The sequence below is a fragment of the Sciurus vulgaris genome (genome assembly GCF_902686455.1).
Source record: "Sciurus vulgaris genome assembly, chromosome: 1".
In the NCBI taxonomy this organism is placed as follows: Eukaryota; Metazoa; Chordata; class Mammalia; order Rodentia; family Sciuridae; genus Sciurus; species Sciurus vulgaris.
In genome coordinates, this window is record NC_136461.1 from 9,806,671 (window position 1) to 9,834,497 (window position 27,827).

A 27,827-nucleotide genomic window follows, 5' to 3' on the forward strand; every position below is an offset into this window, starting at 1 on the left:
CCTCACTCTACCATCGGTGCCGCCTTTCTCCGTGTCTGGGGCCTGATTCTTGGAGCGTTATGTCCCACACATGCCTGTTTCAAGGAACTCTGAACTTGAACTCAGGTGGTCATTCATAAAGATTTGGTGAATTTAAAAACCTGAAAACTTACAGTAGACTGAGTCCTAACCTTCACCACTCAGGACCCTGTCCTGGTTAACTCAGAGTGGGCTGTCACCAGCACCAGAGTCACCTGTGCAAATGCTGACCAATCACCCACAGTGCTAAATTCACAGGTGGCCGGGGAAAGGGCCCACAGAAGAATGCTTACAGAGGGGGAAATTAAATAGGACAGTCTTGCTAAGCTCTCTAGGAGTGAACCTTTCAGAACACAATGACATTAGCACGAGGGATTCTAATGCTAACCCCACACACACTTTATTTCTTTCTTATGAATATTTTTGTACGTTCAGTGAACAGCAGTGTCTATGGTCCGTGAAATGGGAATAACATTTGAAATTTCTCATCTACTGTAGACCAGGCAGAAAAAAAGAAAAAGGCACCAATTTCTTTCCCGGTGGAGTGATTATCTACGCCTCAGCAATGTCCACAAAGCCCCTGATTTTACTTCGCTGCAACAGATAAAATCAGATACACAGGTGTGAGTTTCAGGGGAGACGTGTGTTTAGAATGTGCATTTAGGACACATGTTGTCAGTATGTTAGACTTTTCAGTTTTCTCTCTATGTTTTTCTGTGTCCTCAATTCCCCTCCTGCTCCACCATGATCTTACTTTATGAAGTCTGATGAGCCCGTGTGTGTGCTCATGGAATGCTCTAAGAATGTCCAAGGAGACATCCCTAACTTGAGAAGCTTTAGATTCTACGTACACAGGGCGGATCAAAGGATTGTGCTTTATCAAGATCTTCCTATATCTCTGACCCCTCCTTGGATATTACATCTTGCAGAATCTGCTGGGAGATGTTGAAGAGAAGCAGAAAAGTGACAATAAAAGGGAAAGCAAGTCGGTGATGGGGTGTAGAAGGACGTAGAGCCACCTTCCATACTTTCTTGGATGTAAGAAAAGCTACAACTCAAGCTACCGTCACCAAAAGAAAGATTCTAATCAGTCAGGTGACCAAGTAGTTTAAATGTAGGAACAGCTTCAGGAATGGTTATACTCAGGTGCTGACACATTGTCAAAAATCTCTCTCTCTCTCCACTGTTCTCAGCCCTACTCTTCCCTTTGATGACATAACTTTAGAGATGTTCTTCCCACAGGACAATGAGATGACAATCAATGACCTGAGTCAGGAACCTACTACTAGGTTAGCTGCCTCAAGAGAAGAAAGTTGTCCTTTTTTCCAGAATGGGTTCCAGGAAAGTCTGCCATTGGCATAACTTGTGAAATGTTTTCTCATCCCAGAGTCAAGGAAGGCAGCTGGTCAGTGCTGCCTCAGCCCCATGGACTGAGGCTGCTACAGGGGATTGACTCCAAAGGGAAGTCAGAGTGCTGTGCCCAGAAGTAGGGACAGTATTATCAGATGACCACGTCACGTATCATTCTACCATGTCACGGGAAGAAGCATGGCATGTGAGGACTTGGGGACAGGCAGCCCAGACCTGAGTGTGGAAGAGTGACTAGCCAGGATCTGCGAGGAGTAATTACCTGGACCGGGGGGTGAGCCAGAGCTGCCCCCTTCCAAAGAGTGTGTTGGTTCCTCTACACCAAACTAGACCCGGAAGGGCGCCTGGGCAGATGGAAGGTCAAAGCCGATCACTGCCCCGACACTCGGTCAAGTTCTTTTACTCTCCTGGATGCCAGTTTCTCCACAAGTCAAAGGACTGTTGCAAGGACTCAGATTTGAGTCACGCTAGCTCAGGGGGAAGCACGGGTGGGTCATGGCTCCCTGAGAGCCACCGCCCCCTCCCCCCTCTCCTCCCAGCGTGTTTTACTAGGCTGGGCTTCTGCCTTCTAAGATAGAAGAGGCTAATTTTGAAAACCTTGCCATGGAAGACTTCCTAACCCTTCCCGAAGCTTGCCGACCACGGGCGTTCAGGAGGGCAGCTATTGCCAGATCTGGGGCTCTCTCAGCCTGCGACAGCTAAGAGTTCCTTCTGCATCCTCTGGGTAGGGATTCTGTGCACAGAAGCAAAGGAAGCTCCGTGGTAAATGGAGGGAGCCCCATGCCGGGTGTGGGCACTGCGGAGAGGAGACAGGACTTAAGGGAGGGAATTTCGCTCTGGTTGCTCTCGGGTCCTTGGTCACTCTCATCTTACTGGGGAAGATAAAAACCCAAGAAGCAGTTAGCAGACCAAAGGGCACCCGCCCGCTTCTAATGCTGTCCTCCTTCCCCTTCCTCATTTCCCAGACCTAGTGTTGGCCGGTCAGAGAGGGAGGCTCCGGCCTCCCTGCTGGCTCTGGCCTCCCTGCTGGCTCCAGCCTCCCTGCTGGCTCTGTGGGGCGGGAACACAGCCAAGCCAACAGGACCACAGCCCACCCACTAGCCCCCTGGGATTCCTTTGCATCCGGCAGAAGCAAAATGAACACCCTCCGTTGACTTGTACTGCCGCACAGCAAAGCCAGTCCAAGGCCCACCTGAGAGCCGGACTCCTTGTCAGGACGGCGTCTCTCTGCTCTGCAGTGACGTAAACCCATGGGGAGGGCCACCGCGGTCCTTCAGAAGTCCCCGCAACTGGACTGCAGCTCTGATGAGGAGGGGGTTGGCTACATACGCTGTGCTTCAGACGTGCACTGGGACCCTGGGTCCTGATAAGGAGGGGCCGCCCTGGCGCTAACCTGGAAAGAACTCTGCGACACGGCCACCTGATTCCACCTGTGGCAGAGGGGCTGTTCACGTGGAACATACGGTATCATTTCACACAGGGCAAGCATACACACTTAGACGTCAGTGAGGGTACAGAAAGGGGTGTTGGAACCCGGGAATGTTAGTTGGCTGGGCCCACCGTCTCCAGGGGCAGAGACTGCTTCCTGGACTCCCTTGCAGCTAAGATCTGTCCATCACTGTGGGCCTAAGAGACAGGTCAGCTTCTGGGATGGGGCTGTAAATGGAAAGGGTCCTTCGCACCCCTGCAGGGGAAGGGCTGGGGACTCTTTCCTGCCCTGCAAGCAAGGCAGGTCATGAAGCAGGGTGGGTGGGACTTCGTACCCACCAGGAGGCAGCCTCACAGCCAGGGCAGCCTGGCGCAGGTTCTCAGGTGGGAGAGAAATCAGCTCCTGTCTCGCCAGGCAGCTGTGTACCTGGAGTCTTCTCATTATGACACTGGGCTCTGTCCCCAAGAGCAGGACAGCCCCACACCATTGACGTGCTTTCTTCTAAGATCCAGCATTAGCAGTGAAGAGAGAGGAATTCTTACCAATTTTACTCTTTGACCTTAAGGCTATTTTTAATGCATTTATCACATCTTGTTAATTTTCTTGGAATGCAGGTGCCAAAATTGGGTTAAGTTTGAGTCTCACCTTGTGATGCATGCTCATAGTGGTCCATGCAGAGTTCCCTTTTATTTAGTTAACTAGTTTTTTATTTTTTTTTAAGTAATAAGCCCCATATATCCACCCCACAATAGAAGCCAGGACCTTTATCACAGCCCCCACCTTGCCTAAGTGGTCACCCCCCAGCCTCTGCTGCCTCCCCTCTCCTGGGATGACCACCATGTTCCTGAGCTCTATCATCTTCTTACTGTCCTTCCTGCAGGCGTGCTATTACACTTGTGTGTGATCACGTGCCATGTAAGGACAGGGGTAAATCTCAGAAGTATCACCGGGGGAACGTCTTAGAGTCCACTCCACCCACCCCAGGGGAGCCTGCTGCTCACCCTGGCCCCGTGGGTCCCTGTTGCTCCTGGGTTACAAGCCTGCATAGCCTGTCATCATGCTCAGTGACGTGGGCAATGGCTACACAGTAGCGTCTGTGCATCTAAACCAAGCAAAGCTTCCCCCAAAGTATGGCATCAAAGGCAAGAGGAGGTGCCCACAAGGGGCTTAGGCCACGAATGGAGCCTGCAGGACGGCAGGTTGCTCTGGGTGAGTGGTGAGCAGTATGAGGGCCTGGGACATGAGTGTGCTCCACTGTATACATATACACCCTGTACCTTTAGCCACTCTAAATTTTTTTAAAATTTATTTTATTGTATTTGTTCTAATTAGTTGTACATGACCGTAGAATGCATTCATACATTTTGATAGATCATACATAAATGGAATTTAATCTCTCATTTTTCTGATTGTACATATTGTAGGGTCACATGGGTCGTGCAGTCACACATGATGGGGTCATGAGGTCTGTTTCACTCCACTGTCCTTCCTACCCCAAACCCCTTCCCTCCCTTCACTCCCCTCTACCTAATCTAAAGTAACTCTGTTCTTCCCTATCCACCCCCCTGATTGTGAATTAGCATCCGCATATCAGCCTTTGGTTTTGGGGGTTTGGCTTATTTCACTTAGCATGATATTCTAAATTTACTTTAAAATTTTTCTTCTTTTCTCCAATAATAAATGAACCTGAGTTCACTGTAACATTTTTAATTTTAAAACTTTCCGTAACCTGTGACTCTTTTATAATAACACTCAGCTTAAAACAAACACATAACACAGCTGCATGAAAAATATTTTCATTCTTATTTTATAAGCAATTTCTACTAAAAAATTTTTTTTTTTTTAACTTCTTAAGTTTTTGTTAGAGGAAGCCACACCCACACACTGGCCCAGGCCTGTGCCGGGCCAGGATCTGCACCTCTGTCTCCCTCTGTTCCTCTTGTCCCACTGCAAGGTCCTGGGGCAGGAGCGTGCCTGGAGCTGCCGTCTCCTGTGGCAACAGTGCCTTGCTCTGGAATGCCTCCCGGGACCTGCTGACGCTGTGGACGGTTGGCTTTTTTATTTTTATATAAGCAGGATTACCCTTCAAAACAACCATAAAAGCATAGTACGGCGAATGCACAGACAACGCAGTCATTTGTTGGCATTGCCAAGCGTGAGGTCCTGACCGGCTGCATGGCCTCTGCTTTATACCAGCAGCATTGGCGCAGGGCTGTTCATACCAGCAGCACCAGAAACACCTGGGGAGTGTGCGCCTCCATCTTAGACGGCTGCCATGGCAACCTCATCCCTAGGTGATGGGGAATGTTAGCTCCATTATAGTCCTAGGGCACCCCCTTTGGACTTGCGGGCCACTGTGGACCAAGACAACACACAGGGCATCAAGTGCCCCCCAAATGCCTATTTTCATTTTAGTTGATTTTATCTTTATAAAAAGATGTTGAGAAACAGAAAATGTCGAGAACTTTTGCTTCACTGAATGTTCTCCTTCTAAGACTCATTCACAGTTGTGCAGATTGCTCTAGTTCGGGGAGTGACAAAGTTTCCGTCGAGGGCCAGAAAAGAAACACTGGAGAGAGAGTGGGTGGCAGAGAGACAGACACAGAGACATGGAGAGATAGAAGCAGAATAAGAGAGAGAGTGACAGACAGGCACACGGTGACACCTGCCTTGTTCTACTTGTGAGAAGCAAGACCCAAGTCCAGCCACACCTGACAGGAGGCAATGAATTTCACAAGGTCCTGGACACCAGGAGTGGTCAGTGGAGACAACCTAGTTCAAAGGGGACAAGGGTAGAATCATGTTGTCAGAGGTTTCCAGCTGTAACCGGGTGAGAGACGCCAGCGTGCCCGCACCCCCAGCACACAGCTGCAGAGAAGGGGCTGGGTCTGGTGGGTCTTGATCACAGAGCCAACAGGGCCTCCTGATGAGACAGCCCCAGGGGTGAGAAGCAGCGAGGTGAGAGCAGCTTCAAGGCCTTTGACCTGAGCAACCAGAAGCAGCACAGGGTTCACTGGCTTCCCAACTCTTGGCCTATGCTAGGTATTTTGTTCAAGGGAAAGCAGACAGTGTGGTTTCTACATTGTCAAGACCTGGGGCTGAGTCTAGATGCAGGAGAGCAGAATCTGGAATCCCTAGAATTCCTCTCTCTTATTCCCATGTTACTCCTGGGATGAGCAGCTGCTTGGTTAGTCTTCAGAGAAGAATGGCCCCTCTAGCTGAGAAGTTTATTCTAATACTACAGGTGACCCTCAACCTTGGCTGTCCACCTACTCCTCATCTTCCCTCCCCTTTGCTCATAGAATGTGATTGTATCCTCATTTCCTAGAATAACCATATGATTCTGGTGAGCTGGAACCCCTTCCGACCCTTCAAAGACAGAATCTCAATCCACCTAAGCCCATCAAGGAGGCATCTCTCTCCCTCTCTCTTCCTGCCCAGTGATTCCTTAGGACTGATGTTGACCTTCCTCTGGTTGATAACCTGTGAAGGAGAGCCTGCTGGGCAGCTTCTAAGAAAGGTGTCCTTAGAAATAGAAGAGGCAGTGGGAAGAAATTCTCCTCCTTGCTGAATGTCATCGAGTCTATAAGCGAGGCCTAGAACTGCTTTAGCCAATTTGTGATTCCCACAGGAGTTCATTGAGTTCAATATGGCGGCCTGGGAAGCACCTGGGTCTTCTGTTAGCCAATGCTGGATTTGTCCCTTCTTCAACCTTCTCAACAGGTTGGTGGGATGGCAAATGTTTTTCTATTTAGCACACATTTATTTTTCTGGTCCTTGCAGTTAAAAGCACCTGAAAGGATGCCTGATTTCAGGAAAGACCCACTTGGAATAGCCGTGGTGTCCGGGGATGTCCCCCCTGCGTCATTGAGCAGGTTGATGAATCGATCCTGTGGACCATTAGAGACCCAGAGAATCAGTGAAGCTCTCAACTTTCTATGGTGGAATTTCACAAATAAAGCAGAGGTAGAAAGAGAGAGATTGGATTCTTTATGGGACAAAAAAGAGAAATAATATGGAATGGAGAAAAAATACCACTAAAGCAATTGTTCAAGGCTCTCAGATGCTGTGATTCTTCAGGAAATGCTGCTATTCTCATTCTTTGAAAGGAGAAGAGAAAAAAAAAAAACAGTTCATAAATAAACCCTTAATCCACTATAGATACTGAGCAAGTGAATTATCTAATAAATGTGGAGTGTCCCCTATGTGTTAGGCACATGAGGAGAATGGAATTCAAGTGTGGGGAGTGGAACTTTCCCTGGAAGTTCTCCAGGGAAATAAAGCCAGTGGGATGCACGTATGTGTAGAGAGATTTATCACAAGAATGGCTCAGATGGTTGTGGAGGCTCACAGCACAAAGATCTGAAATCAGCAAAGCAGATACCAGGAGAACCCATGTTTCCATTTAAGTCCAAAGGGAAGAAAAGATTGATGTGCCAGCTTCCAGACTGACTTGCAGGAACTCCTCTTATTCGAGGGAGGGTCTTCCATGAAGACCTTCAACTGATGGGATGAAGGTCACCCGCATGAGGGAGGACAATCTGCTTTCCTATCGTCACTATGAACACTAATTTCATCCCAAAATACCCCCATAGAAACACCTGGAATAATGTTGGACCAGATACCTGGGCACCCCATGGCCCAGTCAAGTTCACACAAAATTAATTGACTATTAGAAGCAGTAACAGCTTTTGTCTGGAAAATCAGACTTCACGTCTTCCCACGAGTTTGCCTGAAACCCTGAACTTCCCATCATAGTTCACCAAGCACCACCCAGTGTGGGCAGAAACGTTCCCAGGGCTCCTGCACTCGTGATTCTCCGATTCAAGCGCTCTCCCACCTCCTTCCTGTGAGGTTCCCTCCCCGTAGCTCGTCTGGGACACAGGTGCTTTTACATAACTGGATGGCTCATGCTCCTCGTTACTAAATATGCAGCTGGTAAAATCATGAACACGGGAAACAGGGCGAAGGGTCTTCCACCGTCCTGCTGGAGTCATGGAGTCAGTATGTTCTGAGCATCTGTACTGTGCGAGGGTTGTTTTTTTGCATCATTAAATTGCTGGCTCATTGGAAGCCGTTTTTTATTTATCTTTGGGTCCCCTGTGCCCTATATCCGTGCTTGGCACTGTGCAGACATTCAGGAAATATTTGCGGATTTGGATATTAAGCTATGTATTTCTTTGGAGGAATTACATAACCGAGTTACTGCACTCCAGATCTCTGAAAATATCTTTTTAGCTCCTGACTTTCTCCCGAGTATTCCTAAAGTGAGAGGTCAAGGACCTGGGAGTCTGAACAGCCTGGGTTCGGTTTTAGCAGTTACTGAGTGACCTCAAACCATGTTTCCTGACCTCTCTGAGCCTCAGATTCGCTTTCTCCTATGAGGAAAAGCGTGTTTGAATGCAAAGCATGCGTTGTCTCAGACTCGGCTCCAAGTTGTCTGATTCAGATTTTAGGCAACAGAGAGTCACGCCAAATGCTTCCTGCCTGTGGACGTGCAGAGTCTCTGCATCCTGCAGAGGTCTCCTTGGCTTCCCTGAGTCCCTGGGCGAAGTCGATTTTGCCCCTTTCTGCTTCATTCCAGTAACTCTGATCTACGCAGGTACCTGTTCTTCGACTTTTCCTCTGGACAAAGGAGAAGTTGTGCATCAAGTTAGAAGTTCTTCATGCTCCCTTCTGCTAAGCGCCTCGAGATGCAGTCACCGAGACCCTGTTGGGACCTAAATGAGGTCAGGCTGCTCCTTGGCTCCTGCACTGCAGTGGATCCCAGCTCTAAAAGTCCCTGTAGATTCCTGGGGCCACGTGTCCATCCTCGTGTCCCGTGCTCTTCCTTCTCTCCTCTGTGGTGGCACGGGTCTCTTTGCTGTTCTGTTACCACACAGGACCTTGCACAGGTGGCTCCTTCTACTTGGACTACGCATCCCTCAGTTATCAGCATGGCTGGCTCCTTACTTCCTTCTCCTCCTCTTTCAGACAGCCCTTCCCCGGGAGGACCTTCCTTAGCTGCCCTTGTGCGATTTCAACCCTCCCACCTCCCCAGCCAGGACTTCCTGGCCCCATCCTGCCCCTCCTCGATGGCACCTATCACTTCCCGAGCCTCTGCGCGCTGTCCTGATTCTCCAAGCCTAGGACAGCCTCCTCATTGGCACGTGAACCTCACACGGGTGGAGATTTTCAGTGTCATCTTCCATGCTTAGAACCGTGCCCCGCACATAGTAGTCCCTCAGCAAGTGCATGCCATGAGAGGATTCACATAAAGGGACCCCAAAGTCACCTGCAATGGGAGCAATAGAAAAGAAGGTGAGGAGGAAAGTAGGTTGGGGAGGAAGTGGATTCCTGAGGTCGAGGAAGGGGGTGAATCAGGGGGATAATCAGGAAGCCTGCAGGATGGAGGCCACCAGAGAGGAAGTCCAAAGAGGGCTGTGGTTGGCCCGTGTCGGGAGTTTCCGTTACCTCTGTCCATCCGACCCCTTTCCTTAGTGGGCACATCTCATCTCCCACCCTGTCGTCTGACGGAACTCAAAACTATTAGTTCTCAAGAGCAGTCATTGGTAGTTGGAGGTCCATTAATGGGGACTGTTGAGGGGAATAGACCAGAAGGACTTCACACCTTTCTCTGCCACACTTGAACAATTTAGGGAAATTGGCATAAATAATGGAGCTTAGTTTCCACTGAAATTCTTGATTGTGAGAGTGAAGAGTAATTTTCCTTGGTTAGGAGCTATGGGTAGCCAGGGCAGCCAACGCGCCCAGGGTGATGGATCTCTGTGACAGTCCGAGGTGTGTCTTCTGTCTCTGGAGGACGCCATGCTATTTCCAGGCATGCTGCTTTTAAAGTCTCAGGCCCATTAATGAACTGCCCTCAAAGATCATCATTACTTCAGCGCTGACAACCCCATTTTTGAGAACCACGTTCGATTTTTATTGATTCAGGTTGGAACCACACACTGAATTTTGTTCTTGAAATAGTTTGGAAACAAATGGAATTTTTTTAAAAAACAAAAATAAGTCTACCATTCAATTAATTCCTTTGCTAATTAGTTTTAGCTTTAATTGATTTTGAGACCCATTTTGAGGCACTTAACACCGGCAGGCAGCCTCTTCCCTTCCATCTTCTTTATCAAGCTCATCCAATTAAAAATACATTATGACATTTTCATGGAAAGAAATGGGGGCGCCATTTTGTTTTTTAAAGGCCTGAACCTTAACCACCATGGCTACACTATCTGAGGAGCAGTTTCCACTTTGCTCCCATTCAGCTGTTCTTTGTCTTGCTAGTTGATACATTCAGAACCAGAGGATGATCTTTCTGGATCCATCTCCCAGAAGTAATATTCTCCCTGTTCTCACTCTGCCTCTTACAGGCATCTCAGCTTCCAGGGAAGGAATATTTCTTCGTGGACTCCCTTCCTCATCTTCCAACACATACTTACTAAAGGACACCACAAGTCTGGTCTAGCCCTGCCTTGCCCAAGGCAGTCACCATCTGGTGCTGGCTACTGAGCACTTGAAACAGCTAGTCCACACTGCGCTGCGCTGTTAATTGTGAAACACACATCAGATTTTGAAGATAAAAGGGACGGGGTGGACCAGGAGAGCATACTACACCTCAATGATTATGAGTTGAAATGATCCTGATTCAACTGATGTTATAGTTTGAATCTGGAACATTCCCCAAAGGTGAGGTGTTGGATGCTTGGTCCACATCTGGTGGAGTTATTGAGAGATGGTGGAATCTTCAGGATGAAGGGTCTAGTTGGAGAAAGTTGGTGATTGGGGTTTGCCCGGGAAGGGTGTATTGGGACGCTGGCCCCTTCTTCTCTCTGCGTGTGTCTCTCTCTGCTTGCTGGTCACCATGAAGTGAGCAGCTTTGCCCCAGCATGATGTCCTGCTTCACCTTGAGTCCGAACAAGCGGCCATGGACTGGAACCTCCAAAACCATGGGCCAAAATAAACTGTCCTCCCCTGAGTTGATACTTCGAGGTGTTTTGGTCACACTGATGGAAAGGGGCACAGCTATGTTGTATTAAATCAAGCATGCTATTAAAGTCAACTTCAACTGTTTCTTTTTACTTATTAATGTGGTTATTAAACAATTTGTGATTATCGAGCTCTCCAAAAACTTTGATCTAGGTGTTGGGAACACAGCAGGGAACAGACAAAAATCCCGAGCTTCTTCCAATTTCTATTGTAATGGAGAGAGTACGCACCTAAGAAAAAGGAAGTAAAATGCATAGTATGTCAGATGGTGATGAATCCTATGGGGAAAAAGCCAGAAAGGAGTGTGGGGATGAGGAGAGAAGACATGTGTAATTAAGTAGGAAGACCAGGAAGACCTCATCAAAAATCAGACACTTGGGACAGAAGAGGCCGAATCAGGGGAAGATAAATGTTCACAGGCTCTCCACGGTCAGGACTCCTACTGACAGACTCCTACTGAGTTAAGGGAAAGGGTTGCTTTTTGCTCATATACACGATTCCACGGGTGGAGGGACTTTAGTCGGTCTCTGTCTCTCTCACATGCACACATACACAAGCCATTTCCGCCTGTTTTCTAAGTCCTCGTCATCTTCAGGTTAAGACCCAAGGCCAGTGGTCCTCAAAGTTAGCATGACCATCACCTGGAAGCTCGTCCAAAGCTCCAGGGTGGACCCTGCCGCAGAGTGTCTGATGCAGCAGTTCTGAGATAGACCCAAGGACTCACATCTCCAGCAAGTCTCCGGCTGGTGCTGAGGCCAGGGCCCACCTTTGAGCACCCTGTGTCGGGTGACTCCTCAATATTTAAAACCAACAGGCGGAGGAGTCATCAAGCTGTCTGAGAACTGGAGACACCGCGTGAGCACCAGGGCCACACCAGGGCCCTCGACACTAGCTGGTGGTGACGACGGCGTCACTAGGCGACTTTCCCTGAGAGCCTGGCTGAGCGCTCTTACACTAACGCAGCCGTGACCTCACCGCGCCATGTGATCTCTTTCTGCACGTGATGATGGGATTTGTCGTCACATATTCACACACGCACACAACATGGCACCAGGACTCGGCCGCCCCCGCTCCCAGCACGGTCCCTCGCTCCCCTCTGCCCGCCTCTGCCGATCCCTTTGACGTCCGTGAGATGCTCCCCCCCCTTTCCTTCCCCATCTCTGACCTCCACGCATGAGAGGAACATTCGACCCTCGGCCTCCTGAGGCTGAGGCTGGGTGAGTTCACGTAACACCATGGCCTCCAGTTTTATCCATCTTCCTGCAAATGACAGTAACCTCACTTTTCTTTAGATTGAGTCTTTCAGTCGGCTTTTTCCTGCTGTGACCGAAAGTCCTGACGAGAACAGTTTGAGAGGAGGGAATGCTTATTTGGCACTCCCAGTCTCGGAGGTCTCAGTTCACAGAGGGCCCACTCTGCGGCCTGGGTTCAAGATGAGGCGGGACATCATGGCGGAAGGGTGTGGTGGAGGAAGCAGCTGGGGACAGGGCACCAGGAGGCAGAGAGAGAGCTGGGCCCAACAAGGACCAATTATAAACCTCCAAGGCAGGCCCCCAGTGGCCCACCTCCTCCAGACACGCCCTACCTACCTACAGGGACCACCCAGGTAGTCCCCGCCAGCTCATCAAAACACGACGAGCTTCTCATGACCCAATCATGGGAAAAATTCCCACGGCCCAGTCACTTCACCTCGAAACTTCCTCGCGTTGTCTCACATAGGGACTTTTGGGAGACACCTCATGTCTAAACCATAACTCCATGATGTATTTATACCACATTTTCTTCATCCATCCATCCACTGGTGGCACCTAGGCTGGTTCCACAGTTTGACTATTGTGCATTATGGGTCTGCCTGAATCACTGAGTGTGAAGACTTTCATTCTTCAGGATAAATACTGAGGAGTGGTATAATTGAGTTATACGGTGGTTCCATGCCTGGTCTTTTGAGCAGCCTCCATACTGATTTCCATAGTGCTTGTACTATTTACAGTCCCAACAACAGTGGACTCCAAATCCTTTCCAGCATTTATTATTGTTTGTACTCTTTTTTGTTTTGATCCATCATACACAAATGGGGCACAACTTTTCATTTCTCTGGATGTACACAATGTAGATTCACACCATTCCTGTAATCATACAGGTACATAGGGTAATAATATCTGTCTCATTCCATTATGTTTCCTTCCCCCTGCATCCACCCCTCCCCTCATTTCCTTCTACATAACCCAATGTTCCTCCATTCTTCCCTTATTCCTCCCCCTGATTATGTATCAGCATCCACTTATCAGAGAAAACATTCAGCCCTCGGCTTTTTGGGATTGGCTTATTTCGTTTAGCATGATATTCTCTGACTCCATCCATTTACCTGCAAATGCCATAATTTTATTCTTCTTTATGACTGTGTAGTAGTCCATTGTGTATATATACCACAGTTTCTTTATCCATTTATCTATTGAAGGGCATCTGGGTTGGTTCCACAATCTACCTATTGTGAATTGAGCTGCTGTGAACATTGAGTTGGCTGTGTCACTGTAGTATGCTGATTTTAATTCCTTTGGGTATAGACTGAGGAGTGGGGTAGATGAGTCAAATGGAATCTCCATAATGCCTTCCAGAGTGGCCGCACTAATTTGCAACTTCACCAGGAATGTATGAGTGTACGTTTCTCCCCTATATCTTCACCAACACCTTTTGTAATTTGTATTCTTAATAATAGTCATTCTTTTTTTCTTTTTCTTTTTTTTTTTTTTTTTTTTTTTTTGGAGGTGCTGGGGATTGAACCCAGGGCCTGTGCTTGCAAGGCAAGCACTCTACCGACTGAGCTATCTCCCCAGCCCTGATAATAGTCATTCTAAGCGGGGTGAGATGAAATCTTAGAGTGGTTTTGACTACTCTCTAATTACTAGAGATGTTGAATATTTTTTCATGTATCTGTTGATCGTTTGTATACCTTCTTTTGTGAAGTGCCTGTTCAGTTCCTTAGTCTGTTTATTGATTGGGTTATTTGTACTTTTGGTGTAAAGTTGCTCTTTATAAACTTTGGAGATGAGTGCTCTGTCTGATGTGCATGTGGTAAAGATTTTCTCCCACTCTGTAGGCTCTCTCTTCACATTATTGATGGTTTCCTTTGCTGAGAAGAAACTTTTTATTTGAATCCATCCCATTTATTGATCCTAACTTTCATTTCTTGTGCTTTAGGAGTCTTGTGAAGGAAGTCAGGTCCGAAGCTGACATGATGAAGATTTGGGCCTACTCTTTCTTCTATTTGGTTCAGGGTCTCTGTCTAATTCCGAGGTCCTTGATCCATTTTGAGTTGAGTTTTGTGCAGGATGAAAAATAGGGGTTTAATTTCATTTTCCTGCATATGAATGTCCAGTTTTCCCAGCACCATTTGTTGAAGAGGCTATCTTTTCTCCATTGCATATTTTTGGCACCTTTGTCTAGTATGAGATAGCTGTATTTATGTGGGTTTGTCTCTGTGTTTTCTATTCTGTACTGTTAGTCTACCTGTCAAATTTGGTGCCAATACCATGCTGTTTTGGTTACTATGGCTTTGTAGTATAGTTTAAGGTCTGGTATTGTGATACCTCCTGCATCACTCTTCCTGCTAAAGATTACTTTGGCTATTCTGGGTCTCTTATTCTTCCAAATGAATTTCATGATTTTCATGATTGCTTGCTCTATTTCTATGAGGTACGTCATTGGGATTTTAATTGGAATTGCATTGAATCTGTATAGTGCTTTTGATAGTATGGCCATTTTGACAATATTAATTCTTCCTATTCAAGAACTCGAAAGATCTTTCCATCTTCTAAGGTTTTCTTTAATTTCTTTCTTTAGTGTTCCATAGTTTTCATTGTAGAGGTCTTTCACCTCTTTGGTTAGATTGATTCCCAAGTTTTTTGTTTTTTTTTTTGAGGCTATTGTGAATGGGGTAGTTTTCCTAATTTCTCTTTCAGAGGATTCATCAGTTATGAATAGAAATGCTTTAGATTCATGAGTGTTGGTTTTATGTCCTGCTACTTTTCTGAATTAATTTATTAGTTCTAGAAGTTTTCTGGTGGAATTTTTTGGACCTCTAAAAATAGAACCATGTCATCAGCAAATAGTGATAGTTTGAGTTCTTCTTTTCCTGTTTGTATCCCTTTAATTTCTTTGGTCTGTCTAATTGCTCTGGCTAGAGTTTCAAGGATGATGTTGAACAGAAATTGTGGAAGAGGGCATCCCTGTCTTGTTCCAGTTTTTAGAGGGAATATTTTCAGTTTTTCTCCATTTAGAATGGTGTTGGCCATGGGCTTAGCATGGATAGCCCTTACAATGTTGAGGTATGTTCCTACTGTACCTATTTTTTGTAATGTTTTGAGCATGAAGGGGTGCTTTATTTTATCAAATACTTTATCTGCATCTATTAAATAATAATATCACTCTTAACTTAAAGACTATTGATGTGGTGAATTACATTTATTGATTTCTGGATGTTAAACCAACCTTGCATCCCTGGGATGAACCCCACTTGATTGTGGTGCACTATATTTTTAATGTTTTTGTGTGTGGTTTGCCAGAATTTTGTTAAGAATTTTTGCATCTATGTTCATCAGGGATGTTGGTCTGAAGTTTTCTTTCCTTGATGTGTCTTTGTCTGGTTTTAGTATAAGGCTGACACTAGCCTCACCTTCTTTGAAGGTCTTGTAGAACTCGGCTGAGAATCCATCTGATCCTGGGTTTTTCTTGGTTGGTGGGTTTTTGATGGTGTCTTGTATTTCATTGCTTGAAATTGATCTGTTTAAATAGTGTATATCCTCCTTATTCAGTTTGGGAGGATCATATGTCTCTAGAAATTTGTCAATGTCTTCGAGATTTTCTATTTTGTTGTAGTATAGATTTTCAAAGTAGCTTCTAATTACGTTATGTATTTTAGTGGTGTCTCTCATGACATTTCCTTTTTCATCACAAATTTTAGTAATTTGAGTTTTCTCTCTTCATTAGTGTGGCTAAGGGTTTATCAATTTTGTTTATTTTTTCAAAGCACCAACTTTTTGTTTTGTCAATTTTTTCAATTGTTTCTTTTGTTTCAATTTTATTGATTTCAGTTCTGATTTTAATTATTTTCTGTCTTCTACTACTTTTGTCTTCTTTTTCTATGGCTTTGAGATATAACGTTAGGTCATTTATTTGTTGACTTTTTATTCTTTTCTTGAACACGCTCCATGCAATGAATTTTCCTCTTAGTACTGCTTTCATAATGTCCCAGAGATTTTGACATGTTATATCGTCATTCTCATTTACCTCTAAGAATTTTTTATCTCCTTCATGATGTCTTCTGCTATCCATGCTTCATTCACTAGCATATTATTTAGTCTCCAGGTGTTAGAATAGTTTCTGTTTTTTATTTTATCATTGATTTCTAATTTTTTTCCATTATGATCTGATAGAATACAAAGTAGTATCTCTATTTTTTGTATTTGCTAAGAGTAGTTTTGTGGCATAACATATGGTCTATTTTAGAGAAGGATCCATGTGCTGCTGAGAAGACAGTGTATTCGCTTGTCAATAGATGGAATATTCCATATATGTCTGTTAAGGCTAAATTATTGATTGTGTTATTGAGTTCTATGGTTTCTTTCTTCAGTTTTTGTTTGGAAGATCTGTCCAGTGGTGAGAGAGGTGTGTTAAAGTCCCCAGTATTATTGTGTTGTGGTCTATTTGATTCCTGAAATTGAGAAGGGTTTGTTTGATGTACATAGATGCTCCATTGTTTGGGGCATAAATACTTATGATTGTTATGTCTTCTTCATTTATGGTTCCCTTAAACAGTATGGAATGTCCTCCTTTATCCCTTCTGACTAACTTTGGCTTAAAGTCCACTTTATCTGATATGAAGATGGAAACCCCTGCTTTTTTACTGAGTTCATGTGTGTGGAACATTTTTTCCCATCCTTTCACTTTTGGTCTGTGGATGTCTTTTCTTATAAGTTTCTTTCTTTCTTTCTTTCTTTTTTTTGTGGTGCTGGGGATTGAACCCAGGGTCTTGTGCTTGTGAGGCGAGCACTCTATCAACTGAGTTATCTCCCCAGTCCTTGAAGTTTCTTGAAGGCAGTATATTGTTGGGTCTTTTTTTTTTTTTTAATCCATTCTGCCAGTCTGTCTTTTGATTAATGAGTTTAGGTCATTAATATTCAGGGTTATTATTGAGATATGATTTGTATTCCCAGTCATTTTGGCTTATTTTTGTTTTTTAACTTTACTTGGTTTCTCGTTTGGCTTTTCCTTTAGGGTAATTCCTCCTTTGTTGACTTTCATTGTTGTTTTTTATTTCCTCCTCGTGAACTATTTTTCTGAGAATGTTCTGTAGTGCAGGCTTTCCATTTGTAAATTCTTTAAACTTTTGTTTACCATGACAGGATTTTATTTCATCTTCAAATCTGAAGGTTAGTTTTGCTGGGTATAGGATTCTTAGTTGACATCCATGTTTTTTCAGAGCTTGAAATATGTTGTTCCAGGCCCTTCTAGCTTTTAGGACCTGGGCTGAGAAATCTGCTGATATCTGTATTGGTTTCCCCCTATATGTAATCTGATGCTTTTCCCTCATGGTCTTTAACATTCTATCTTTATTTTGTACATTGACTATTTTCATTATAATGTGCTTTGGTGTGGATCTGTTGTAATTTTATACATTTGGTGTCCTCTAAGCCTCTTGTAGTTGATTTTCCATTACATTCTTCAGGTTTGGGAAATTTTCTGATATTAGTTCATTGAATAGGTTGGTCATTCTTTTGGTTTGTATCTCTGTGCCTTCCTCAATCCCAATAACTCTTAAATTTGGTCTTTTCATGATGTCCCATAATTCTTGGAGGTTCTGTTCATGATTTCTTACCATCTTTTCTGTTTGGTCAACTTTATTTTCAAGGTTAAATATTTTGTCTTCATTGCCTGAGGTTCTGCCTTCCAAGTGGTCTAGTCTGTTGGTGATGCTTCCTGTTGAGTTTTTAATTTGGTTAATTGTTCCCTTCATGTCAAGGATTTTGTTTTTCAGAATCCCTATCTCTTTATTGAAATAATCTTTTGCTTCCTGCATTTGCTCTTTTAACTGTTTATTGAAGTGATCATTCATCACCTGCATTTGCTCTCTTATATCATCCTTTACTTCATGGATCATTTTAGTTATGTACATTCTGAATTTCTTTTCTGACCTTTCTTCTACCGCGCTGTCAATGGATTCTATTAATAGAGCATCTTGGTTTGTTTGGGGTGCTTTCTTTCCTTGTTTTTTCTTGTTGTTGAGGTATCATCCCCTCTAGCAGTGCAGATCCGAGGTTTTACAGTTTTCCGCCATAGGTTATAGTGTCCCTACAGATTTCCAATACCTCACCTTTAAGTGGGAGATCAATATTAGAAGCACCCAATACAAACAACATGCAGTCTTAAACCAAATAGCCTGTATGAAGACATTAACAGTATTTTTGTAATAAACAGAGATGATGAGTTTGATTATTGTCTACAGCATAGACAATAGGTTTGCAATAAGGTCTACAATTTCTAATGATGGACAAAGAGGATGGGTAGAGGTGTGGGACATAATATTAGTGAGATAAGAAGTGAGTATATAGAAGTACTAGATTATAGGAAGAGTGAAGGCAGAATCAACAGAAGTTTGGTTGTTAGCATGAGAAAAGGGAGAAAGAGAATCCAAGGAAACAGATAAATAAGAGGAAAATAGAGTGAGAAAAATAAAAAAAATTAAATAATAATAATAGTGATAACAATAATAATAAATCTACAAAATGGTAACATACTATACAAACCTCCCAGCCTTCAGTATCCTGATGCATGCAAGGTACTTGATAATGAGCTTCTAGTCTCCAGCAGGTGTCCCAGGATGGGAGGAGCCCCAACCAAAGATGGCGGCATCCAGGTCAGGGATAATTCATGATGGCTGCAGAGGTGTCCCCACCTCTGGTGGATGGGAATCCAGGATTTCGCCTGGATTGCAGTGCTGAGTCGCTTGGGCTGTGGCGGTGCTAGAGATGCACGCGGCAGGATTGTCTGTATTCTTGATGCTGCCCTTAAGATTGGAGTGAGATGGAATCTCCGTGTAGTATTGATTCACATTTCCCTAATTGCTAACGACGTTGAGCATTTTTTCATATATTTGTGACCACTGTAGTTCTTCTTTGGGGAAGTGTCTGTTAATTCATTTGCCCATTTATTAATTAGTTATTTGATTTTTTTGAGCTCTTTATATATTCTAGATATTAATCCTCTGTCAGAAGAGCAGCTAGTAAAGATTTCTCCCAGTCTGTAGGTTCTCTCTTTATATTCCTAATTGTTTCCTTTGCCATGCAGAAGTTTTTTAACTTGATGACATTTATTAACTCTTAACATTGTTCCCTGAACTTTAGGGCTCCCATAGAAAGTCACAGTCCATGTCTGTATGCTGGAGGGTTAAAATTACGTTTTCTTGTAGGAGTTGCATAGTTTCTGGTCTAATTCCTAGGTCCTTGATCCATTTGGAGTTGAGAGATAAGGGTCTAGTCTCATTCTTCCACAGATGGATAACCAGTTTTCCCAGCACCATTTGTTTAAAAGGCTGCTTTTTCTCCAGTGTATGCTTTTGGGCACCTTTGTGAATTATCAGCTGCCTGCGTCTCTGCCTTTGTCTCTGCGTCTTCTATTGTGTACCACTGGTCTCTGTGTCTGTTTTTATGCCTGTTCTGTGCAACTTTTGTTACTATAATTTAACGTCAGCTATTGTGATGTCTCCAGCATTTTTTTTTTTTTTTTTGGCATAGAATTACTTTGGCTATTCTGGATTTTTTATTCTTCCAAATAAATTTTTGACTTTTTTCTCATTCTGTGAAGAACGTCATTGTTTTGATGGGGCTTGCCTTCAATCTGTATATTGCTTTTGGTAGTATGGCCGTTTTGACAATATATGGATATGACAATATGGATAGTTATGCCTATCCATGGAGATGGGAGGTGTGTTTCCACGTTATAAGGTCTTCAGTTTTCTATGTCTGACTTTTACGTGTTGATCTTGTAACCTGCTACTTGACTGAGTTTGTCTATTAGCTCTCGCTGTCTTTCGGGGGCTCTTTTGGACCTTCTCGGTACAGGATCATATCGTTGCCAACAGTGATAACGTGGCTTCCTCTTTCCCTGTTTTCTCCCTGGCTTCTTCTCTTGGCCGGGCCACGTGACCTCATGGTGCCGCAGCCTGCACCCCATCCCTCACGGACTGCATGTCACGACGCAGCACGTGACTGTCACTAAAGAGCAAAACGTTCATCTCAGGGAAGCTGGGATCAGGAGTGGGGTCGAGGAACCAGAGATGCCAGTCTTTGTTAGGAATCGTGTTGCTATTTGGCTTTTAAAAACTCAATATGTGTGTTGTTGGTGTAAACATAAAAGATGGATTTTTCAGAAAGAAGGTAAATGAAAAAAAAAAAAAATGGCCTCCTCAGTGGCCACCGGGAGGTTCCTACCATGCCTTTCCAAGAAGGGGAAGAGAGCCCTGCGTTTGCCCCCGAGTGGGTCCTGACCCTGTGGTCTCCAGCTGGCCCAGCTGCCTGGCTGCTTCCTGCCCCGGGTTTATCTCCACCTGCCAAGGTGCGCGGGACGGTCTTGCCCACACCTCCACAGGGTGTGTCCAAGGAGAAGGAGGAAGCGACCGGGTCTGAAATGCTCTCCGTGGCATTGGAGCGGGTCTCCCAGAGGGTGGCCAAGGGGCAATGCCTTGCCGGGCACTCTGCCCTGTGCTTGCTGCTCCCTCCTAGGCCTCCCTGCAGAGCCCGGCAGGAGGAGGGTGGGGCCGTGGAGCAGGGGGCGGCTCGTGGCAGATGCACAGAGCTCTGGCCCAACTTCCCTCTTTCTCAGGTGACTTTCTGCACTTCCCAACAGCAAGACCAGACCCTCAGGGCTCAGGTCAGAGTGAGGACGGTTAAGTCTTAGAACAGTCCAGGACTTGGCACCTTCAGAAAGCCGGTCACCTGCTTAGGTACCGTCGTGTGGGTGCATCAAGATGAACCGTGAGTTGTCTGTGTACCTGTAGCATGTGCCAGTTAGAAGCCAATTATGGTTGTTCAATGGGTGTTTATTAAGCAACTACTCTGAGCTAGGGATCATCCTAAGTTTGGGGGACAGAGTAGTGAATGAAACAGACAAAAACAGGTCCGATGGCAGTAAATAAAGTGTGGTATAGCCTCTCACAGCGATCACACAACCTAATATGCTTCAGGAGAGGATTGTGTTCCACCAAGGACACCCGTGAGACAAGAAGCTGTTTTCATCTGCTCAGTACTTCTTGCCCCTTCCTATGGGTGACACTCTGGCTTTGCAGAACTTCCCTGCTGCACTTCAAGTGACTTGGGCGGGGAGGGGCTGCCATTCAGAGCGGGAAGGTGTACCTAAAGGCCGCCATGTAGATTATGTGGGCAGTGCCTTGTGCACCCCTGGACCGCTCTGAACATCCCCCCCATGAGTGGTGCAGTGTGCAACCTGAACAATCATGTCGGTAGTCTAGGAATGTGACCCAGCTAGGTCAATTAGATCTCTCTTTAAAAATTCAGATCTTGGGTGGAATACATGATACCAGGAATGGTCATAACTATCTACCTCAGGGAACTACCCTGAAAAGTCTAATCTGCTAGATTTCAAGATCTAGCCTGACCCCAACCTTCCAGAGACCTCAATTCATATTTGAGTATTTAAGCCATCTTAGTAGCCTTCCAAAAGACGCCTTCTGGTTTCTTTAGCCAGCGTTGCTTTCTGCTACTTACAACCACAGAACTCTGACTGCATCTGCAGGTGCTCAAAGAGTATGTGTAAAGCGATTCCATATGCATACAAGTTACATGTGTGAATATGTATTATATATTTCCTTTATATATTTATTATATATTATATCCGTAATATCTGTGGTGTGTGTGTGTATGATTCTAACAAAAATGAAGAGTTTTCTGAAGAGTCAGATTATAGACTATTTTTATTTTCTCTTTCACTGTCTGTACTTTCTCAAGTTTGTGCAGTGAGCACGTGCTGCTTTTGAACAAGAAAAGATTAAAAAAATGAAACTACACATCTGGCTCATGCCTAGCCAAGACCATAGGGATTTTTGAGCCAAAACCCTGTTTACAAACATCCTTTGCATTTGCCTGGAAGGTTCTCCGTGTGCCGGCTTCTCCCAGTGGCTCTGGCAGTGGCTTGGAGATTTCACGTTGGATTGTGAGCTGTCTCTTACTTCTGCCATGTGATCAACAATGATCTTAGCTCTACAGATCTCTGAACCCTATCGTGTCAGTTAGAAAAGAATGGGAGGAGAAGAAGCATCCGTGTTTTTCTTTTTTCCAAATCGGAGAACTGAACAGGATTCGGTTCCTGAACTGCAGCTCGGACTGGGTCAGGCAGTGCGTGTGAGTCTTCTCCAAATATTTGGAGTTCCTGGGCCAGAGTTGGAGGTGGTTATGGAGCAATTAGATTATGTGTCTAAAAGGTATCACAACTCTAACTGGTGCGTACAGAGCCACCAAATAGTCTGCAGCCGACCAGCAAGAGGAAGAGGGCTTTTATCCCTGCTCAGGAGATGGGGTGGCTGCAGGGCACCTTTACTCTGCTGAACAGATATTTACTGAGCACCTCTTGTGAGTGGAGCTGTAGGCTGTGTTGAAGGAATTCAGAAGGGGGAAAAAAAAAAAAAAAAGGCATGGCCCCGTCCCTGGAGACAACTGTTGGAGTTTTCTTTCTTTCCCCTCCCTTCCCCCATTTCTCTCCATTCAATCCAGAGAACCTGCCCTCCGTGCTCCTCCCCCACCACCTACTGTGAGTCAGCGTCCACATATCAGAGAGAACATTGGGCCTTCATTTTTTAGGCATTGGTTTATTTGACTTAGCAGGATAGTCTCTGGTTCCCTCCATTTATCAGCAATGCCATAATTTCATCCTTTTTATGGCTGAGTAATATTCCATCTGTTGAAGTACACCTAGGCTGGCTCCATAGCTTAGCTATTGTGAATTGAGCTGCTATGAACATTGATGTGGCCACGTCACTATAGGATGCTGATGTTAAGTCTTTTGGGTATAAACCAAGGAGTGGGATAGCTGGGTCAAATGGTGGCTTCATTCCAAGTTTTCTGAGGAATCTCCACACTGCTTTCCAGAGTGGTTGCACTAATATGCAGTCCCACCAACAATGGGTGAGTGAATCTTTTTCCCCACATCCCCGCCAACATTATTGTCACTTGTATTCTTGGTGATTGCCATTCTGATTGGAGTGAGACAAAATCTCAGTGTAGTTTTAATTTGTGTCTTTCTAATTGCTAGAGATGTTGAACTTTTTTTCATATATTTGTTGACCAATTGTATTTCTCCTTCTGTGAAGCGTCTGTTCAGTTTCTTTACCTGTTAATTGATCGGGTTGTTTGTGTTTTAGTGCTAAGTTTTCTGAGTTCTTTATCCTGGAGATTAGTGCTCTATCTGAGGTGCAGGCGGCAAAGATTTTCTCCCACTCTGTAGGCTCTCTCTCCACACTCTTGTTTCCTTTGCTATGAAGAAGCTTTTTGTGTGAATCCATCCATTTATTGATTCTTGATTTTACTTCTTGCACTTTAGGAGTCTAGTTGAGGAATTCGGTTCCTAAGTCGACGTGAGGGGGAGTCAGGCCTAGTTTTTCGTCTAGTAGATGCAGGGTCTCTGGTCTGATGTCTAGGTCCTTGGAGTTGAGTTCCATCGGGGTTCTTCGGGACACAAGATGACAGACCTGAAACAAGGCCAGTTAGTCTGCTGCAGACCTGAGACTGGGGTGTGTGGCACAGGTGATAAAGGATGCTGGCGGAGAGCACTCAGGAGGCGACCCGGAAGGACCCGAGGCCCAGCCAGAGCCCAGCCTCGGAGGGTGGAGACTCAGGTGAATGCAGTCAGCTTCCCAAGGGAGCCGAGGCAGGGGGTTCCGGGCAAAGGCCCACCGTCAGCCTAGAACAAACTTAAATGACCTACCAAAATTTAAAACTTGATAAATTACACATATTATTCCATTTCCAGGTTTTCTTGAGAAAACAAAAAATCCAAGTCACCCGTTCACCTCCCACAGCGCCCCCTTGGATGTGGCCTGTACTCTGCCGCAGTCCCCGCCATTCCCAAGGTCTCCCCAGATGGATGGAGAGGGTGGTGGCCATCCGTCAGCCTGCGGCTTCTTACTCACTCTCCAGGGCCCTGTGCCCTCTGAGTGACAGCAGTCCTGGCATGAAAGTTGCAGGGTCGAAGGTCCAGGAGAAAATGTGGCACATCAGGGGACACTTGGGAGGGATGGCCTGGCCTGAAGTGAGGGTCCCGTGCAGTGGACACGGAGGCACTGGGTTTTTTAAATAGAGACAAGCGCAGCCTCGAGAGAGGCGCCAGGCAAGCCCCAGGCTTTTTCCGACCCGGGGTCTCCAAACACCCACTTTGGAATCAGAGGTGCGTCAAGCTGCAGCGGAAAGGCGTTGAATGCTCCGGGTCGCCGGCCACCCCTGCACCGCGATGGGAGTGCTCCTCGTGGTCGCACAGGACCCGTCCCCGCGCCGGTCCCTGGCGCAGCAGACGTTCCTGGTGACGCCCGTCTTCACTACTGTCGTCGTGAGCTGCATCGCGGGCTCTGGAGCGGGGTGGCCACCCAGGGGCGTTCCCGGGGGACGTCTGGCAACGTCTGCAGGGGTTTGGGGCTGTCGCTGCTGTGCAGCGGGGCGGGCAGGGGTCGGGCAAGCTGCTGAACGTGCTGCCGGGCTCGGCAGATGAAGAATGATCGCACCCCCATGTCCACCGCGGGAGGTCGAGGCCCGGCCAGCTCCGCGGTGGCCGAGACCCGCCTTCGCAGAACCACCCAGAACAGCGCTCAGGAGGCGGATTCCCAGCGCAGCGCTGGAGATTCCGCCCTGGCCACCTGGCGCTGCTAGCAGCCCACTCCAGCGGCTGCCCCGGGCTCCAGTCCCCAGCCGGGCTGGCAGGCCTCACGGGCGGACGGTGCAGTTCTCACTTGATTCAATGTCCCCTCCCCTGCCTCTGACGTCTGCCCAGTGGCAGTGGACGCTGAGCCTCTCAGGCAGAGGCCACCATGGTCCCCTGCAAGGCACAGCTGGGCAGCGGGTTTGATCTGGGAGACACCTGAGACCTGTTCCTACAAGAGCAATGCACAAGCCTCCCGGGAGGGCCCTTCCTCCCTGGGAGTGGCCGCCCATCCCGAGCCCTCGAGTTCCCAGCAGTCAAAAGGCACTGGGTTTGGGAGGCTGGGGCAGGTCCCTTCTCCCTTCTCCCTTTGAAAATGTAAATATTTTACTTCTGAAATCCTTATCAGAACCAAGGACCTAATCATTACAGAGGGCAGGCCCACCCCCCCCCCCCCCCCCCGGAGGGAAAGGGGCTTGGAGAAGCGGCAGGTCAGTCCCCAGGGGAAGGACAAGCCATGGAAGGCCTCCCTATGCCGGCCAGAAGTCCTCGGCGGGCCGTGCCCCACCTCCGTGCCCACCAGCACCCAGATCCCTGCGGAGTGGCATGGGGTCTGCAGCGTTCTGCATGAATTTGCAGAACTTTGGAAACATGGAGATGAGTTGCCAGGAACTCATTTAGTTTAAGACTGATTCTGATCTTTCAAGGAATCATAGATACTCAGGAATTCTTCCAAAGTAGGAAAAGAAATGGACCGCATCAATTATTTTCAGGTGTCATAAAAATTCTGAATTGAATAATGAGTGAGATTGCAACAATGGAGCATTTCACACACTTCGTATTTGCTTATCTTCCTTTGCGGTTATCTCTTCATGTCAAAGCCACATTTTGTCAGGTCCCAAACATTTTGAAACACCCCTGAAAATCTTGAGGGTCCTAAGCATCATGGCCGTAACCGCCAGGCTGTGAAAGGGATTTTTACGTGTCTCTCTATGTACCTGGTTATGTGCAATTAGGTCCACAATCAAATCAGTCGCAGAGAGTCTTGAACATTTGTAGAGTAAATATGAAGGCCCTAAATTGTCGTCAGTGGCTCCAGAGCATTAAAAGGACCCAGAAGTGAAGAGTAGAACAGTCTTGTCTCCGTCCACCCCAGCCAGGCCTCCCGCCTCTGAATTCATTTACTGCAATAAAGTCAATTACTTCACCTCAGGCTCTGAGCCCCATATAGGACCAGCGGGGTTCTGATTCTTCAACTAACAAACCCTTTCTTGGGTGCTCTTTCTGCTTGAGAACTTACAGGCATTTTTCACAATTTATGACCAGAAATAATGTATTCATCTGCTTGTCCATCCAGTAATTCATTCCGCGACCTGTCAATACATTCTCAGTCCCATGAGATAGAGGAAACTGAGCCACAGGGACAGGATTCCAGGCCTCAGGGTGCTGCGAACCCATTTTAATCAAATAAGCCACCAAGGAAGTGAAAAGGTACAACCGAACAAGAACACTACATGGTAAGAAAATTACATACCAGGATGTTAAAAAGGTAACATCGTGACTACTTGGGGTGTATCGGGAGGAGGAGGCAAGGTCTACTTAACACGTGAAAATCACCGAGTGAAAGAGATTAAAGGAAAAATGGAAATATTTTATTAGATGGAGAAAACATCCTGGATGAAAATCAAAGCCCCCTCATGATCATTTTTTTTTTTTTAAATAGAAGGAAGAGAAAGACATTTTCTCAATCTGTTGTAGAGTTTCTATGAAAATCTAGAAGCAAACAGCGTATGTGTTGTTGAAACCCTGAGTACTCTCCCCTGATAGCGGGCCAGTCAAGGTGTTCTAATCAACTTTTTTACTGCTGTGGCTAAAAGACCTGACAAGAACAATTTTAGAGGAGGAAAAGTTTATTTAGGGGCTCATGGCTTTGGAGATCTCAATCCATAGACAGCCAGCTCCATCCCTAGGGGGCTCCAGGTGAGGCAGGACATCATGGCGGAAGAGCATGGTGGAGGGAAGTGGCTCACATGCTGATCAGAAACAGAGAGAGTCTCCACTCTCCAGATACAAAATACACACCCCAAAGCCACGCGCCCACCCTACCCACCTTCGGTTACCACTCAGTTAAGCCCCATTAGGAGATTAATTCACCGATTGGGTTAAGGCTCTCCTAACCCAGTCATTTGTCCTCTGAACCTTCCTGCATTGTCTCACCCGTGAGCTTTTGGGGGAGACAAACCATAACACAAGGAGAGACTGTTGGCATCGTCGCCCAAAGTCCTAGCCTGTGCAGGAAGGCAGGAAAGTGAAAGAAAGGCAGTAACACTGTCACTGCAGTTGGCTGATTTTGTATGTAGAAAATTCTACGGAATCTCCCCAAACCTCTGCTAGACCTAGTGAGTCGAATTTGTCACTGTTACTTGCTCTGAAGTCAATATTTAAAATTTCGTGTTTCTGCGTATGAGCAATGAGTGATTGGAAAGCAAAATAAAAATACCATGTGAAACAGCATCCAAAACCAGGAAGTATTCAGGGACCACATTTTTAAAAGAAGTCAAGATTTTTAAAAGTTACAAAACACTGACGACAGGAATTAAAGACTTAAATAAGAATACAGCTGTACCATGTTTGGTTTGGATAGGAAGCTCAGCAGTATTCAGGTATCAATTCCCATCAATTTGATGTGTAAATTCTACCTTTAAAAACAAAAACCTGAGCTGGCTCCTTTTCAGGAAAGAAAGAAGCTGATCTGAAAATGTACTTGGAGATGCAAATTACATACAATTGCTAAAACAGCATTTAGAGAAATAAGACTAGAAGATTTGTGCTGACTTAAAAACCTACTATGAAGTTCCAGTAATCTCAATAGCATGGCACTGCAGAAAGACTAGAGTCCAGAAGTAGGTACCGTGTGGGGGTTGACAAGACGCCAAGGTAGCTCAATGTGAAAGGAAGGAGTTTTCAATAAACACCACCAGGAAAGCCACAGATGGGGCAGGGGCCTCAAGCCTTAATCCCTACCTCATACCATATACAGAAAGTCATTTGAGATGGATGATAGACCAAATGTAAGAGCTATAAACATAGAACTTCTAGAAGAAAACAGAGAAGCATC

The 27,827-nt window shown here is 45.8% G+C and overlaps 1 protein-coding gene across 1 annotated transcript in view; it reads left to right on the plus strand.

The window, feature by feature from the left end:
• Nucleotides 1–27,827, plus strand: part of KAZN (kazrin, periplakin interacting protein) — a 1,024,745-nt gene that overhangs the window by 432,252 nt on the left and 564,666 nt on the right. The gene's annotated exons all lie outside the window — the stretch shown is intronic.